Source organism: Otolemur garnettii, unplaced genomic scaffold, assembly GCF_000181295.1.
Source record: "Otolemur garnettii isolate 467f Iridium unplaced genomic scaffold, OtoGar3 scaffold00163, whole genome shotgun sequence".
NCBI classification, from domain to species: Eukaryota; Metazoa; Chordata; class Mammalia; order Primates; family Galagidae; genus Otolemur; species Otolemur garnettii.
This window is the reverse complement of record NW_003852558.1, coordinates 2,016,259-2,035,042: the sequence shown is the minus strand read 5'-3', so window position 1 is coordinate 2,035,042 and position 18,784 is coordinate 2,016,259.

Here is an 18,784-nt window from a genome sequence, read left to right as displayed (position 1 = left end):
GTTTTTCTTTTGGCCTGGGGCTGGGGAACTGGAGATGCAAATGGTGCTAAATGCTAAAGAAACACCACATAGATTCTTCCGGGTCCTAAGTGGCAAATATCCCCCTCCATCGGAGGGATGTGGCTGCCACTCCCCCCAGTCTGCTATAACATGTGCACATCACACCTTTGATTCAAAAAACTAAGTCCCAGAGAAGAAAAACACTGGAGAACAGGGTCATGATCTTGGGAAATTCAGGGAACATTTTTAAAAAGAAAAGAAAAATCACAGGGATTTTTACAATATACTTATCACATTTCTGACAAAGGACTTGTGTCCAGAATATCTAAAGAACTCTTAAAACTTAGTAACAAGAAAGCAAGCAAATCGGTTTTTTAAATAGGCAAAAGATTTGAACGAATCATTCATAAAAGAAGATACTGTAAGTGAATGACTAATAAGCACGTGAAAAAAATGTTCAGTATCATTGCAAATTGAAATTGCAAGGGAGATACTATTATATAGCTACTAATGGCTAAATCTAAAAACTGATAATGTCAAGTATTAGAGAGAATATGCAGTAATTAAACATGGCTGATAAGAATCAAAAGTATAACTAAATTGGAAAACTATTTGGCAGTTTATCAAATAATTAAACATAACCTAATCATAGGACCCAGTAACTCTACTCCTAGGTATCCATGCAAGAGAAATAGTTTGTTCCCACAAAGATATGTCCGTGAATATTCATAACAGCTGTGTCAGTCTGGACTACCTGAGACTGGGTAATTTCTAAAAAAGAGGTTTATCTGGCTCCCAGTTCTGCAGACAGTACAAGCATGATGTCTGCACCTGCTTCTAGTGAGGGCTGCAGGGAGCTCCCACTTAAGGCAGAAAGCAAAGGGCGGGGGGCAGGCATGTCAGGTGGTGTGGGAGAGAGTGAGACACGGAGGAGGTGGTGCCTGTCTCTTTTAAATAGCCAGTTTTCATGTGAACAAATAAAATAAGAACTCACTTATTATCGTGGGAGGGCACCAAGCCATTCATGAGGAATCTGCCTTCACAACTCAAACACCTACGAGGCTCCACCTCCTCACTGCAATCAAACCCCACTGCACTGGCAATCAAATTTCAACATGAGATTTGGAGGGGTCGAACATCCAAATGAGGGCCGGGCACAGTGGCTCACGCATACGATCCTAGCACTTTGGGAGGCCAAGACTGGAGGAGCTCAGGAGTTGGACACCAACCTAAGCAAGAATAAGAAACCCCTGCCTCTGCTAAAAATAGAAAAATTAGCCAGGCATGGTGGCATGGGCCTGTAGTCCCACCAACTCAGAAGCCGGAGGCAGGAGGATCCCTGGAGCCCAGGAGTTTAAGGTTGCATTAAACTACAATGATGTCACTTCACTCTAGCCTAGGTGCCAGGGCAAGACCCTATTTTGAAAAGGAAAAAAAAAGAAATGTGGTCACTCACATGAGACAAAGGGGAACTTACTCTGTTTGAAGAGTCTCCGAGGCCTTTTTTAGAAGAGGGTGTCAGCATAGTCTTTCTATTAAAAAGAGAAGAGAATCAAATTCAAATGGCCTTCCAGTTATCATCTGATGAAGAAGACAGAATACAAGGTAAGGTAATGTTTGTAAAAACAATATGAGGTTTTCTAAACATTGTCATCTCTCTATGCTTGCTGTTTGTGCTAAAGCATCACAATCCCCAGATCAGCAGTAAAATTCTAAAGGTAAAAAAGACTGCAGGTCTATACCTATAATCTCATCACCTTGGGAGACTGAGGCAGAAGGAATGCTTGAAACGGAGAGTTTGAGAGCAGCCTGAACAACATAGCAAAAGCCATCTCTACAAAAGAATTTAAAAACAAGTCAGGAGGCGTCTCTCCCCCTCTCCCTTCTCTGCTCTCCCTCTCTCTCCTCATCTCTCTCCCCTCTTTTCTCACCTCTTTTCTCTTCTCTTTTTCTCTCCTCCTTGGTGCTCCCTCCCCCACCAATAAAGACCTTTCCTACAAAAAAAAAAAAAAAACAAGTCAGGCATGGAGGTACATGCCTGTAGTCCAGCTAGTCGGGAGGTAGGAAAGCTTCCTAACATAGTCTTAGATTAAGGTGACCAGATTTTAACATTGGTAAAGCAGGACACCATTGATGGGGGGGGCAGTGTTCTTAATTAAAAATTTGGTCTATATGGAGCAACAAAAATTTTCATAGAACACAAAAATAGTATTTTCTAACATATTTTTTAAAATTTCAACATAAGTACAATTTTCAAATGTTATACATTAAAAAAATTATGTATAGTATTATTTTATTCTTTGGCATATTTCTCATTTGAGTGAATTTTTTTAGTAGATTGCTGTCATTGTTTAAAAGGTCATGAAATTTTTCACAAGAATTTGTTAAATTATATTTCACACATAAAATGGCTTTCAAAGTCTCAACACTTGTCATTTTTCTGATATCCACACTTTACCATAGAAAAAATGCATTCAGTCGCAGCATTAGTTCCTGGTAAGGACAGTGCATATCCCACAATTTTTAGTGCATTATTGTATGGAACATGGTTTGTTTCAAAATGATGAAATATTTCTAACCATTTATTCTCTATTGTGATTTTTTTCTGATGCCCAAGATTTAACCTTTTCCTTATCAATACATGTTTTTAATAATGATAGCTTGTAAGTCGTAAGTGTCACTTTCAAGGCTGGCGCTAGACTTTTTGCTGCCACTATAAAATATAAATAATACAAGTACTGTCTGCTAAATTCATGAAATAAATAAATAAATGACTTACCTAAATTATCTGAATAGCTGATTTGTTGACATCACTTGTTTAACCAGCACTAGCACGAAGTATGATGTGTATCATCTGAGAGACAGTTACAAAATGTTTTCGTCCTTGCCAATGCCAAAAAATGCCATTGTTCATTAAGTCCAAACAATGGCGGTCAAATTCTAACAACTGATCAACAATGCGAACTTTGATAAGCAGTTCTCGATAATCAGTTTTCAACAATTATTTGTTATTATTAAAGTTTAACATTCTAAAATTAACAAAAATAATATAAAACTCATATCCTGGCAAAATAGCCACATGGCAGCCGAAAACCATCTATTCCCTTCCTGTTCTCCCACCGTTCCCTAGCTTGTCATGCATTCTTTCCAAAAATCAGGACTTTTTTAAAATGCTGTGGGATGTGGCTCCCTGCAGATTCAGCTGTGGGATTGTTAAAAATCAGGACTGTCCTGCCAAAAGCGGGACGTCTGGTCACCTTATCTTAGATAATGGGGATTGATGAGAAAATATCCATGTTAAATTCTTCAGTATTGCAAAAGAAATGATGTACTGTGTAAGATCACTGTCTCCATGGAAGGTTATTGAATCTGCAGGGAGCCAAACTGCATGACAGTGTGTTTTCCAAGACACCCTTCTTGCAAACAAGTTCTTTCCTTCTGATCCTTGCCATTTTTGTGAGCTGGGAGTCTGTGATTGAGGCAGGTTGAAGCACTGCTGGTGCTAACATGTAATGCTAATGCATACACGGAACATTAGTTCCCTGATGAGGCCGTAACAAATTACCACAAAATTAGCAGCTTAAAACAACACAGACTTATTACCTCTCCGTTCTGTAGGTCAGAGGTCTGGTGAGCACAACTAGTTCCGGGCTCTGGGTCTCACAGGCCGAAATCAAGTTGTCAACCTGTCTGGGCTCTTATCTGGGATCTCTAGGGGCAAATTCACTTCCCTGTTTCCTGAAGTCCCTGCCTCCTTGCAGTCTGCAGCTAGAGTTGCCTTTAGTTCTTAGGCGCCTCTCTCCAGTGCTCCTACCCACATGTGCAACAAATAAGACTTTGTCGCCATTGAATGCCTGAACGTTAAACTGGTTCTTGGACTGGTGGCTCCTGTCATCTGCTCATTCAGCTCTCCTGCCTCTCTCCTCCTCCTCAGCAATGTTTCCAGAACCACTACCTTCACCATAAGGCTCCCTGAGTTTTCCCAACTCAAACTTCTTTAGCATTTTCATCTTTCTAACTAAGGTACCATGTAGAAGATAACCTGACTGGCACACCTTTCTATGTCTTTCCAGAGCCGTCTCAAATCAATTTGTTGATCATCTCTTCAGGCCCCTGTCTGCACCTCTTGAGCCATGATTTCCGCCATCCTCTCCGGGATTTGGCAGACCTGTTGGTGCTGAGCATAAGCATAATCCAAACCCAATGGTTGGGTCAACACAGAACAGAGGATGCTAACAACCGTCAGTGGCCTTGACATCACCTGCAGCTTCATTCATGGTCTGCCACGGAGCACATTTTGGCACAGGTAAGAGCCATGCCATGAAAGTGAGGCAGGCAGTTTTTGCCCTGAACCATCCTCAGCAATTAGCTTGAACTTCCTAAAGGAAGTTTTATCATTCTGCAGCTCAGCAAGGCTCACCTCAAAAGCACAACCTTTGAGGCCAACAGGTACGATTTCAGTCTCTTCCGTCCCTGTGACTAGCGTCCCACCGATATTTCTTATATCAAACACAACTGGGGCTTTCCCATCATACCAATGTTTCCTAGAAAATGAGTCAACCCTTTCTTCTTGGCTCCCTTTTTGCCGCCTTTTGTCAGGTGCTTGTTGTTCTTGCCAAGCACCAGAGTGCTGCTCAGAGAACAAAAAGGGGCCAGTCCTCGAACATGGCAATGTGGCCCCCTACATCTTAGGGTCAGCAATGATGAGGCAAGTGCCTCTCACGCTTAGAATATGACTTCTCCTGCTGCTGCGTCACTTTTGCCTCCAGCCAGAGAAAGTCCTCTGCTTTCAAGGGGTCGTGTAACTAGATTGAGCCCACCTGGATGATCTAGGGTAGTCTCCTTACCTTAAAGTGTGTAATGGTGCATGATTTTTGAATAGTTCAGCTACTAATTCACCAGAGTTACAGATATCTCCCTCCAATTAGGCAATGAGCTGTATCCCGCCCCTATACTATTGTTGCCTTTACAACAAGGTGTTCTTAGAATACCTAAAAGAATAAAGAGCACAAAGCACAGAAACAATGGAATGACTCTTTTGTGCCTGCTTATTAATAAATGTGCGTACATGCACATATGTGTGCAGTTAAAATTGGTCTTGCTTCCGCGAGGCTGAGGTGGGTGGGCTGCTTGAACTCAGGAGTTCAAGACCAGCCTGGCAAGAGTGAAGCCCCATCTCTAAAAATAGCTGGGCATTGTGGCAGGCATCTGTAGTCCCAGACACTCGGGAGGCTGAGACAGGAGGATCGCTTGAGCCCAAGAGTTTGAGGTTGCTGTGAGCTACAATGACACCACACTCTACCGAGGGTGACAAAATGAGACTCTGTCTCAAAAAAAAAAAAAAACAAGTAAAAATAAATAAATAAAATTGATCTTGCTATCATTGTAAACTGACAGAAAAGTTGAAGAGAGGAGAGGTCGCTCCATCACTACCAGTAATTTTGGGAGGTTACTGCTAATCATCAAAGAGAACCTAACTGACCTAAATGAGTTCACATCTGGTAAGTAGAAAAAACAAATCAAAATCACGTTTATCTGGCATCAAAGTCTATGCTCATTTCTCTACTTTACACTGCCCCTGAGAATTATTGTGATTAGTTGTTTCTATTATTGCTACTAACTACTATTTGTTATTAGAATATATTCCTGGATCATAAGATTTTCATTTCATGCAAACTCACGATATGAAAATCTAGATTTTTTCCAAAAGATAAATGGCACATTACAATTTTGAGATTCCTCATTTTACCAAGGTCTAGCTAGATTTTACTCCTTTCAAAATAAATTCTTTTGATCCATTTAAAATGTGATTTGACTTATGAAAAACTAACATACAGGGAACATAAGCAAGGACAAAAAAGTGAAGAAGGACAATGTGTTCAAGGAAGAATGAGTCATCTAATTTGGCTGCAATATAAGATATACAGAGGGAAGTGCTGAAGATAAGCTTGTAAAGGTAATTTTATTATAATTATTTGTGGATAAAATTTACATATTACTATTCCTCATTAGGCTACATCTGCTTAGTCTCAAAAGTACCTGATCAAAAACATGGACACCAATCCAATTAACAGTGCACTGATATATGATGTAGTATTTGTAAAAATACTTTTTGTTGTTATGACAGATACTATAAAGAACAAATATCTTAATTGTATAGCTTAAAACAGTTCTCAACGTTCCTAATGCCATGACCTTTTAATATGGTTCCTCATGATGTGATGACCCCCAACCATAAAATTATTTTCATCCCAGGCAGCACCTATGGCTCAAAGGAGTAGGGTGCCCGCCCCATATGTCAGAGGTGGCAAGTTCAAACCCAGCCCTGGCCAAAACCTGCAAAAAAAATTTATGTTTGTTGCTACTTTATAACTGTAGTTTTGCCACTGTTATGAACTGTAATGTAAATATCTGCTATTAGGCGACCCCTGTGAAAGGGTCATTCAACCCCCAAAGGGGTTGTGACCCACAGGTTGAGAACCGCTGGCTTAAAATATTTTTAAAACTTTTGGGAGGCCGAGGTGGGAGAATTGTTCAGCCTGAGCAAAGCGAGAACCCCATGTCTACTAAAAGAAAAATCGGTGGGTCTAGTGGCAAATTCCAGCTACTCAGGAGCCTGAGTAAGAATATTGTTTGAGCCTGGGAGTTGGAGGTTACTGAGGTAGGCTGAGGCCATGGCACTCTAGGCCGAGCAGCACAGTGAGACTCCACCTCAAAAACGTATATATATCTATCTTTATTCTTTCTTCTCAAGGGGTTGGTTCATTTTTTTCTCCTCTATCTTCCCATAAAGATAAAATAAAATATGAAATCTCAACTTCTCCTCCCCCATATGCTCGCAAAAAAATTCCTTCATTCCCACTCTACAGACAATAACTAATCAAACCTGACTCAGGAAAACAAAAACTTGGTCCATACCTACGGACTCATAAGCTTGCCTCTGGGGGACTGTAATTCATCTCGTTCATGCCAGGTCCTCTCGCTTCTGAACTATATTCTTCTCACTTCAAGCTCTAATGAGTATTTCATTTATAAAGTCATTTACATGTTTAATTTCTATCTGTTCTCAGCAAAGGCAAATTCTTTGTTTTTTTCACTGTTGAATCCCTGGTATCTAGGAAGGGTGTATAGCACATGATAGGTGCTCAGTACATGTGTTGAATAAATGAAGGAAAGATTAAAAATAAAGTATTGAAGACATTGTAGTTGCCTGTTGAACACCCAATTTCCTCTACTGGAAACCCCCCAGATTTCATACTGATAGGACAAATATAAGAGACAGAAATTTCCAGAGGCTGAATCCAAATGACTAGGTCACCAATTGAACATAAAGAATTAAATAGCTGGCCCGGTGCCTGTGGCTCAAGTGGCTAAGGTGCCAGCCACATATACCTAAGGTGGCAGGTTCAAATCCAGCCCAGGCCCGCCAAACAACAATGATAGCTGCAACCGAAAAAAAATAGGCAAGCGTTGTGGCGGGCGCCTGTGGTCCCAGCAACTTGGGAGGTGGAGGCAGGAGACTTGCTTGAGCCCAGGAGTTGGAGGTTGCTGTGAGTTATGCCACAGCACTGTACGCAGGGGAACAGCTTGAGGCTCTGTTAAAAAAAAAAAAAAATGAATGAAAAAGTCAGGGCTCATGCCCACATTTCCTGGCAGTCGGTGGCGCCATTCTCTGAAGTAGGGAATCCGGACAGAGTTCCATTGTGATGTGTTGGGTTTCAGATGCTGTGGGATGTGCGAAGGCTGTCTGGTAGATACAATAGTCTCATGTGGTACTTTTAAACTTTTAAAATCAATTGCCAGCACTTTATGATTAAATTGTTCACATAAAAATCTAATTCACCCCTTGTCTTGAACCATCAGAAGATCTGACCATATTGGGCCTGTTTTCCCATATGGGAAATTCAAATTGTACAAATGTTCTTCCATTTATCATTGTCACACCATCCTGAGTCAGCTATTTATTATCCAGCCGATCTATCTGCCCCCACAGATGGGAATTTGCAACCCTTCAAATGTCTGTAACTGATGTCCTGAGAATAAGCATCATCTCCTAAATCAAGTTCCCATCACTTCAGTTCACCTCACTTTCTGGGGGCATTCCTATTACAGGAGCACCCGGAGCCCTCGCCACCAGCCCCCAACACAAACTTTCTGGTCACCACGCTCCACCACCAGCTCACAATTCTCATCTTCTACAGCTGGACTTGCTGTACCACCCTGTCCCAAAAGGAGCCCTCAGTTACCAGAGCCCACTGACCATAATATCTGAGCCCCCGTCCAGCACTTTGTTTCTTCCTTTGTCTATTTTTCCTCTTCTTCCTTCTAAGACGAGAGAGGCAGACCTAAATCAGATTGGGAAAGGAAGGGTCGGAAACAGATCGGCCTTGACAGGGCAAACTGGGCTAAATGAGGGAAAGCTAAAGGTTACAGTCTTCCAGGTTACTGGTGCACTGTAACTAAAACTCTGATGGGGCACTTTCATCACGCTTCTATTTTCTTTCCTTAGCCCCTGTCATCCACCACCCCGCCAGCCCCTGTGGGCCCCTTCCTCCTGCACACACACAAACACGCACAGACACAGGCTGTGCACACACACACACGCCTAGGCACACGCACTCATGGCCTGTGCTCACACAGTGTCTTCCCAAATTCCCCATCCACCAAACCCCCCCCCCCGTCTCCAAAGTAACCTCTTGTCTCCCCCACCATATTGCCAACAACTTTTTTTCATTTCTTTTTTCTTTTTTCTTCAGCAGCACTAAACTTTACTCAGACAGTTGAACTTCGAAGCTCAGCAATTTGAACTGGTAATAACTAAAACCAAACAGTCTTAGTCTGTTTAGGCCGCTATGGCAGAAACCATAGACAGGTGGCTTAAGGAACAGCCTTTTCTTTCTCACAGTTCTGGAGCCAGGAAGTCCAAGGTCAAGGCATCAAGCAGACTCATGTCTGGTGACTCCCCTGCTCACTGGTTCACAGAGAGTCTTCTTGGGGTATCCTCACACAGTGGAAAGGGGAGGGAGTTCTCTGGGGTCTCACTTACAAGGCGCTAATCCCATTAATGAGGATAGACCACGACCACCCTCATGACCTGATTACTTCCCTAAGGCCCCCATCTCCTAACACCATCACGTTGGGGGTCATTACCTGAACTTGTGAATTTCGAGACAACAAAGACATTCAGTCCAGTGTACCTGGTAAGGATTGTGATGTTATGAAAGAGGAGCTTGCTATACTAGATGATTAATAAGAAGGACATAGGCACTGAGAGACCTACCTGCTGTCAAATGCATTTCTGAACAGCTACAGTCTTTTATCTAACGCCCAAGTTATACCAAGAGCAAAACTACTGGGTTCCCTGTTGCTGGCATTGTGCTGATCCTAGGGCATCTGGCATGCGCTTTTTGTCTGAAAGTGTGCTGTTCTCATCAGCAATTATGTCCATACCCAGCCCACCCGTGAACACTAAGGAAACAGAAGCTCTCCACTTCCCTTGCCTGGAATTATTGCTTCCTCTCTTGGCTTTCGGAATTATAAATGAATCTTATACAGGAAAATGTGTTTTCCGCTCACTGGCCACATTCTTGATCATGTTCAGAACAACAACTTCTTCTTTTCTTTATTGCCAACAATACCTTATAGTAGCAGGTATATTTGGTAGTAGCAGTTATGTTTTGGTGACAGTAAATAGTGCTATAATTTAGCTTCATTAGTAACAATATGACAGCAACATTAAAGAAAAATTGTTAATGATAATAAAGTCGAAATCCTACCTCTCTCACACACTATTTTCATTTGTTCATATGGCTTAATTAAGAGCATCTGTATTAAACATATTATTTTATATTATTTATATTTTATTGTGAACATATGATGTGATAAGCAAAACATCTGTACTTGGTGTGGGGGGCAGAAGAGCAGGCAGGTGGGTGATTATGGGTGATATGGTCATCATCCACTCATATCAAGGTATTAATTAAATTTACTAAGTTAACAATTCAACATTAATCTCTGTTGACAGCTAACACCCAATGGATAGTCCCTTTTTATTTATTTGTTTTATTGTGGGGGATTCAATGAGGGTACGTATACCAGGTTACACTGAATGAATTTGTTAGGTAAAGTCCCTCGATAGTCTTTTAATTAGCAACTTAAAATACCATCCTTCCAGAGTCTAAAGAGAGAACATAATATTTAACCCTTTGCTTCCCAACACTTGGGGAAAGCAGGGGTGTGAGAAATAGCATTCTTGTAGAATCACATGAACCCCCAAATTCAAACATTACTCTCCATTTTCCTCCTCATCAAGCTGCCTAACCTGGACCTTATTTTTGGACTGAAATTTGCTGTGTTGAATTCTTTATGTACCCCAAGGGATGCTAATGGAATTGGTCATGTCAAATCTCAAAACAAGAAATGTAAATAAAGACACGTGAAAATATATGTAACCTAGAAAGTCACCAAAGAAGTGTAAGCAATGGTGAGATGATTATTTTTGCCTACCAGACTGGCAAATATTTTCCTAATTGATAATGAGTAGATTGCTAGGCAGTCGCAAGGGGTTTCAGTCCGGCAGGAGTGTTAAGTGTGACAGAGCATAATAAGAGATAGTCAGAGACTGGTTGATTCAGTCACGTACATGTATTCAGCAAATATTCACTAAGGTCCTGCTACATACCAGGCACTCGCACAGTTGCTGAGAACGCAAGGGTGAGCTGAAACAGATACAGAGCCTGCTCTTGTGGAGATTACCGTCTTGTGGGGTAGAGAGAAATTAGTCAAATAATCACACTAAGGAATCCATCCATGTAGAGTGTTCTGCCACAGAGACCGCTAGGTGTCCTCATATCCATTCATCCATCTGTATGAACAGACCTCCAGGTTCACAGCAGGGCCTATGGAGCCAAAATAAAGGCCACATTCCTCAGCCTCCCTTACAGCAGGTGTAGCCATCTGACCAACTTCTGACCAGCGAAGGGAGAGTAAAAGTAACAAGTGCAATAGCTGTGACATGCTTGCTAAGAAATGGGCGTGTCCTCCCTTTCCTCTTCCTTCCATTGGCTGGAATGTGGATGTGGGAGGAGGTGTCCTCCCAGAGCACACTGGTGAGGGCAACAACAAACAAGGTAGAGGGAAAAATCCTGGGTTCCCAACATGGGAGCCTCCAGACAAACCCTGGGCTGCTTAGGCACACAGCATATCAGGTGCAAAAAATAACCTTCTATCATATAATATTAAAGTCACCAGGGGTCTCTGTTTCAGCAGCAGATCTATGTCCTAATACGTGTCCTAAAAAGAGAGTTGTATGAGAAGGCACAGTAAAGGATCATGATCTATTCTGGGGAGGGAATGGGCTTATCTGAGGAAATGAGGCCAAAGCTCAGACTGATGGGTAGTGGATCAAATCAGGCTGGTAGTGGAGTGGGGTGGGGAGGAGGAGTCTGGGGTAGGCATATTTAAAGAACTGAAAGAAGGCCAATGTGGCTCAGAGCCTAGATTAAGAATGTGTAAGAATAGTGCTGGGAGCTGATGCTGGACTCCAAGAAATGTGGATCTTCATTCTAAGACCAGTGAGAAGCCATTAAAATATTTTCAGCATAGTTGCTGTAGTTGGGATTGGAATTAGGATTGGTGTTTGGATAATGTAGCAATAGTCTAGAGAAACATGATGGCGCCTTTGCTTAGCGTGGCAGGCCTGATGAGCACCAGGACACATAGACAAGGCTGTCCATTGCAACATTTTTGTAAAAGACAACACAAACAAGCTGCAACTGCTTGCCTCAACAAAGAGGACGAATTTCTTGAAGGAGTGAAGGATATGCCATCCTAAAATATGTCAGACTGATGTACTGATTATTTCAAGTTAAAAACATGGTGAACAAGTAGTTTCAGAAAATGCTGAGTGACCTGTCTTCCCACATGCAGCAAGCCATAAAGACTCTCTGGGAGCGGAGTCTGGAATGTGGACAGGGGAGGAGATGTCCTGCATACCAGGGGGAGAAAATAGCCCTTAGCACCAGATACTCAGAACTGGGGGCTGTGATCGACCTGAATAAATATACTTAACAAAGTGACCCTTACCTTTCACTAGTTTTATATATGCCCCCATGTATCTCCTATCAGCTCCCCTCAAAAATGTACTTCCCTAGTCAGATTGTCTTTGTCCTGCCATTTCTTCTCAAGTTTATCATTCTTTATCTATAAAATATAAAAGCATCTTGCTCTGACTACTTCTTCAGACTTCACTCTTTTGCAAGATCTCCACTACATGTCAGATGGATAAAATTGGTATGCTTTTCTTTCTCTTTCTTTTCTCTTTTTTTTTTTTGAGACAGAGCCTCAAGCTGTCCCCCTGGGTAGAGTGCTGTGGCATCACAGCTCACAGCAACCTCCAACTCCTGGGCTCAAGAGAGTCTCCTGCCTCAGCCTCCCAAGTAGCTGGGACCACAGGCGCCTGCCACAACACCCAGCTATTTTTTGGTTGCAGCCGTCATTGTTGTTTGGCGACCCGGGCTGGATTCAAACCCGCCACCTTAGGTATATGTGGTGGCACCTTAGCCATTTGAGCCACAGGCACTGAGCTTCTCTTTCTTTTCTTTTGCCTGCTGTCAATTGGTTTCTAGAAGATTCCATTAAGAGCTAAAAGGGGGATGGAGGTGATCTCTGACTTTCCCACAGTCACAAAATTTACCAAAAATAAGACACAGGTAACATTATATAATATAATCCCATATATAAGATTCAAAAACAAACAAAAGAAGCCTAGATCAAATCCACAATGCCATTGACTGCAAAACATACCATCATTTTGTGGACTTCTAAGAAAGAAAAAAATGCCACAAATTAAACCATGACGAGCCTTCACTTATAAGCACATCTCCAACTTCAGATATGCTAACATATAAAAAAGAGGACTTCTTGGATTTGACACAATGAGGCATACCATTGAGAGATTCACAGACAGGTGGTAAATTTTTTTTTAAAAAGCAAAAACATTGTCACAGAAATCAGGACAGGGGCTACTTCTTGAAAAGAGATCTGGTTTTGTCAGTGAGGAAGGGCACACAGGAGTGGGGGAAGGCTTCTAGACAGGTGCAGTGTTTAATTTCTTGACCTAGAGAATAGTGGGCGATTGTTCCTTAAACTATATGTGCGGGTTTTACACATTTTTCTGAATCCTGTTATCTTTCACAAGAATGAGAGAGAGGAAAAATAAAAAGAAAGGAGGGAGAGAGGAAGGAGAGAGAAAGATAATAGAAAAGAAAAGGAGAGAAAGAAGGAAGAAAGGAAGGATGGGACGGAACCAGGCATGATGGCACACACCTATAGCCCCAGATACCCAGGAGACTGAGGCAAGAAGATTGCTTGAACTCAGGCATTTGAGACCAGCCTGGGCAACATAGCAAGACCCTCTCTTTATGAAAAGGAAAAAAAAATAATTTTTAAAAAGAAAAAAGGAGAAAGGGAAGGGCAGTGTGTGGGACAGATGTCACCATGCATTTGTTGGGTCCGAAAAAGCCTCCCGAAGTGGCCCCAATTGACAAACTCGAGACACGCCCTGATGTAAGAGGCATAAGGTGAGATTTATTACAGACCGGTCTGGACTCGCCCAGCACGCAAGCCTGGGACGAGCCCCGAACTCTGGGTGGAGGAAGTTTTTATGGGGTACAGAAAGCAAAAAGGGTAGGGTCAGGGTACGGGTACACTCCTGATTGATGGTTGATGATTTCACTAGTAAAGGAGGATTTGGATTGGTACAGGTGAAGGGTAGGGGATTTCTTAACCGGGGCTAGAGGTGGTGTAGCCTAATTAGGAAGGAGAATACCTGAATTTCAAGGAAGTAGATACCTATTGCCTATTATGGGAGTTGTTCAAGGGAACTGATACTTATTGCCTATTATGGCAGCTGTCTGTCTTAGGTGACTCAATTCAACGGCTTAATGGCTGTGCAACCAGGGGTGGGGGAGGCAGCAGGGAGTGGCCCTGCGGTTTAACAGAGCTTATGTAGTAGACATCAAAATGGCGCTGGTCTGGCCCTTACACATTCAGCTGTGTAACGTTGACCCAGACAGAGTTTGGGTCTTCTGAGTCTGTGCTGTTGTGCCAGATATCTCATTAAGGAAGAAATAGTCCCTCTACTGCAAACACCTGGTTCTTCCATAAATTTTTTCCTATAGGAAATCCACGTAGGATAAGTAGACCAGGAAACATGGCCGTGAGAGATAAGATCTGATTTTAAAAACACACCTGTATAAAAGGACAAAGAGAATTACTGGAAGAGAAGATGAAGGTTTATAATGATAAATTCGTAATTTGCCCTTCACAATTTAGGAGAGGCTGCATTACTTAAGAATAATTTGACTTTCTTAGTAAAATGTTTTCAGTCTCTGTCATTGATCATGTATTGATTTTTTAAAAATGAATTCAGGATGGCTTTCTCTTTATTGCTAATATCAAAAAATCTTTGCATGGAGTGGAGAGCAGAGCAAGACAGCTGAAGAGAAGCCTCCATCCTTCTGCAAAAACACCAAATCCAACAACCGTTCACTCAAGGAAGAACCTTCAGAAGAATCAAAGATCAGGACAGTGATCACAGTACCTTGTTTTCACATTATATCAAGGAAAGTGTCACAGGAAAGGGCAGAAAAGACAATCTTGCATTGCCTATGCCACCTCTCCCCATCCCCCCACAGCACACCAAGTGCAGGGAAAATCTGGAAGGAGTGTGAAGGGGTAGTGGGACTTTGCATTGGAATTCAGGACTGTACTGTCATAGCATAGAGCATAGAGTACAATTCTCCCAGAGCACAAGGAGGGAGCATTTAGCCCAGCCCAGACAAAGGGAAATAAATCCTCCCACCTAGCAGTAGAAACCTGAGTTCCCCCTAGTCCCAGTTAGCCCCAGCCACCTGCTGACAAAGAGCAGCCTGGGGCATGGAATAAATTCTAAGGCAGTCAGGCCATGGGCTGCAGTCCTGGAGCAATTACTATGGTTGTGATGGTTGGGTGACCAGACGTCCCGCTTTTGGCGGGACAGTACCACTTTTTAACAATTTGTCCTGCGTCCCGCAGTGTTTTTAAAAAGTCCCAATTTTTGGAAAGAAGGCACGAACGGCCAGGAGAACAGGAAGGAAATATACAGTTTTCAGCTGCCATGTGGCTATTTTGCCAGAATATGAGTTTTATATTATTTTTGTTAATTTTAGAATGTTAAACTGTAATAATAACAAATAATTGTTGAGAAGCAATTATCGAGAATTGCTTATAAAAGTTTGCATTGTTGTCAGGCCCTGGCCTGCCCCATCCCCTGCCCCGCCCCGCCCCACCCCCATGTTGTCCCGCTTTACAAATGTTAAACTCTGGTCACCCTAGTGATGGCTCACAGCCTGTGTACATGAGGTGCATATGACAGGGTGAGACACGCTGCAGTAGTGGCCAAGCCAGTGCCTGTGTCACCCCTTCCCCAAGTTCCAGGCAGTACAGCTTAAAGGAGTCTTCTTCCACCTGGGGAAAGTAAAAGAAAGAGTTCAGAGGACTTTGTTTTACAACTTGAGTACTAGCTCACCACAGTAAAATAAGGTCCAACCCAAATTCCTGAAGCTCCTGAGTCCAGGCATTAGTTCCTAGATGGCATTTCTAAACCCGTGGTGGGCCAGAAGGAAACACGCTGCTGTGAAGGGAAGACTTTTTCCTGGCATGATGCAACATCTGCTGACTAAAGGGCCCTTGGGCCTTGAATACACATCAGAGGTAGCCAGGCAATAGTCACCTGGCAATAGTAGCTGGCCTTAGATGAGACTAGGAGGGCTTCAGGTGTGACCTGGTGCAGTTCCAGCTGTAGCTACCACGAGAGAGTGCTCACATTAGTCCTCCCCCAAGACCAGTAGACCAGCACAGAGAGTGTGGAATGAGAGTAGAAGACTTTGCCTGATAATCCAGAGACTTCTCCCATATCTATCTATCCAAGTCCACCCAGCTGGTACCACCAGCAGTCAGTCTGTAAGAATCACATTATGGACCTGGGGCACCCCCAGTACTGATATAGCTGCAAACAAAAATCCCAAAACAACACATGCAGGCATGGATATGGAGAGAAAGGAAAACTTACACATGGTTGGTGGAACTGCAAACTAGTACAACCTCTGTGGAAAGTATGGAGATACCTCAAAGAACTAAAAGTAGATCTACCATTAGATCCAGCATCCCACAACTGGGTCTTTTCCCCAGAGGAAAAAAAAAGACATTCTATTTTAAAAAGGGTTCAGCACCTGTAGCTCAAGGGGCTAGGGCACCAGCCACATATACCAGAGCTGGTGGGTTTGAATGCAGCCCAGGCCCGCCAAACAACGATGACAACTACAACCAAAAAATAACCAGGCATTGTGGTGGGAGCCTGTAGTCCCAGCAACTTGGGAGGCTGAAGCAAGAGAATCACTTAAGCCCGGGAGTTGGAGGTTGCTGTGAGCTGTGATGCCAAAGCACCCTACCTAAGGCAACAGCTTGAGGCTCTGTCTCAAAAAACACATAATAAAATAAAAAAAGACACTTGCACCCAAATGTTTATAGGAGCACAATTCACAATCAAAAAGATATGGAACTATCCAAGTGCCCTTCAATACATGAGTACATTCATAAAATATGGTATATGTATACCATGGAGCAGGGGTCCTCAAACTTTTTAAACAGGGGGCCAGTTCACTGTCCTTCAGACCACTGGAGGACTGGACTATAGCTTAAAAGGACAGGCAGTGGCTAAGCAGGACAGGCAGCAGTGGCAAAAACACCCAGCGGGCCAGATAAATGTCCTGGGCGGGCCGCATGTGGCCCACAGGCCATAGTTTGAGGACACCTGCCATGGAGTATTACTCAGCCATAAAAAAATAATAACCAATACCTTTTGAAACAACTTGGATGAAACTAGAGATCATCCTCCTAAGTGAAGTATCACAGGAATGGAAAAACAAACACTACAAGTGTTCACTTTTAAATTGGAACTAAATTGGAATCGTATGTACAAGTGGTAGCAAAATTCAGTGGAAATCAAGAAGATGGTGGGGAGCAGGAGGGGATGGGTAAATTCATACTTAATGGATACAATGCACGCCTTCTGGGGGATGGACACAAATATAACCTTGACTCAAACTGTACAAAAGTAATGCAGGTAAGCAAAATGTTTGTACACCCATAACATTCTAAAATAAAATAACTCTTCAATTGCCCATACATAGACAAACATTCGCAAGCATCAAACACATCCAGAAAAACATGACTTCACCAGACAAACTAAATAAGACACCATTAACAAATCCTGTGACCCTTTCAGGCAAAGACTTCAAAATAGCTGTCCTGAAGAAGCTCAATCAACTTCAAGACAACACAGAAAAGAAATTCATAACCCTTTCAGAGAAATTTAACAAAGACATTTAAATAGTAAAAAAAAAAAAAAAAAAAAAAAAAAGCCAAAATTCTGGACCTGAAAAATTCAATTGACAAACTGAAAAATGCATATCGCTCAATAGCAGAATTGATAGAACAGAAGGAAGACATAGTGAGCCTAAAGACACGCTCTTTGAAAATACACAGAAAAGAAAAAAGGAATGAAAAGAATGAAGCATGTCTATAAGACCTAGAAAATAGCCTCAAAAGGGCAAATCTAAGATTATTGGCCTTAAAGAGGAGGGAGAGGAAGAGGATCCAGTAGAGAGTTTTTTCAAAGAAATAGTAACACAGAACCTTCCAAACTTAGAGAAAGATATCAATATTCAGGTCCAAGAAAGCAGCAGAACACCAAGCAGATTTCCCCCAAACAAGATGACCCAAAGGCATTTGATAATCAAGTTCCCAAAGGTAATGGATAAAGAAAAGATCCTAAGGGAAGCAAGAAAAATGAAAAAAATTACATGTAAAGGAACTTCAAAATGTCTAGCAGCAGACTTCTCGGTAGGAACCTTACAGGCTGGGGGAGAATGGCATGACTTATTAAAAGTGCTAAAGGGAAAAAACCTGAACTCCAGAATATTATATCCTGTAAAAATATACTTTAAAAATGAAGGCAATTATGGAAATTGTTTCAAAGTTGAACAAAAATGAAAATTAAACAAGACCGTCCCAGAAAAACAAAACCTGAGGGTCTTCATCAGCACCAGAGTTGCCCTACAAAAAAATGTTAAAAGGAGTTATTCAATCTGAAAGAAAATTACATTAATGAACAATAAGAAATAATGTAAAGGCTCGGTGCTTGTGGCTCAAGTGGCTAAGGCACCAACCACATACACCTAAGGTGGTGGGTTCAAATCCAGCCCGGGCCTGTCAAACAGGCCTGTCAAACAATGACGGCTGGAGCCAAAAAAAAATAGCCAGGCACTGTGGCAGGCACCTGTGGTCCCAGCTACTTGGGAGGTGAGGCAGGAGACTCTCTTGAACCCAGGGGTTGGAGGTTGCTGTGAGCTGTGATGTCACCGTACTTGACCCAGGGGGACAGCTTGAGGCTCTATCACAAAAAAAAAAAAAAAGAAAGAAAGAAAGAATGTAAAGATGTACAACACACTGAGAACAGGAAACACACAAATACAGAATACCCTATTGGTGTAATTGCAGTATATAAACCACTTATCCTTTGAGTAGGAAGACTAAAAGAAAAACTTACAAAAAATAATAACTACGGCTCGGCGCCTATAGCTCAACCGGCTAAGGCGCCAGCCACATACACCTAAGGTAGCGGGTTCGAATCCCCAGCCCGGACCCGCCAAAAACAACAATGACGGCTGCAACCAAAAAATAG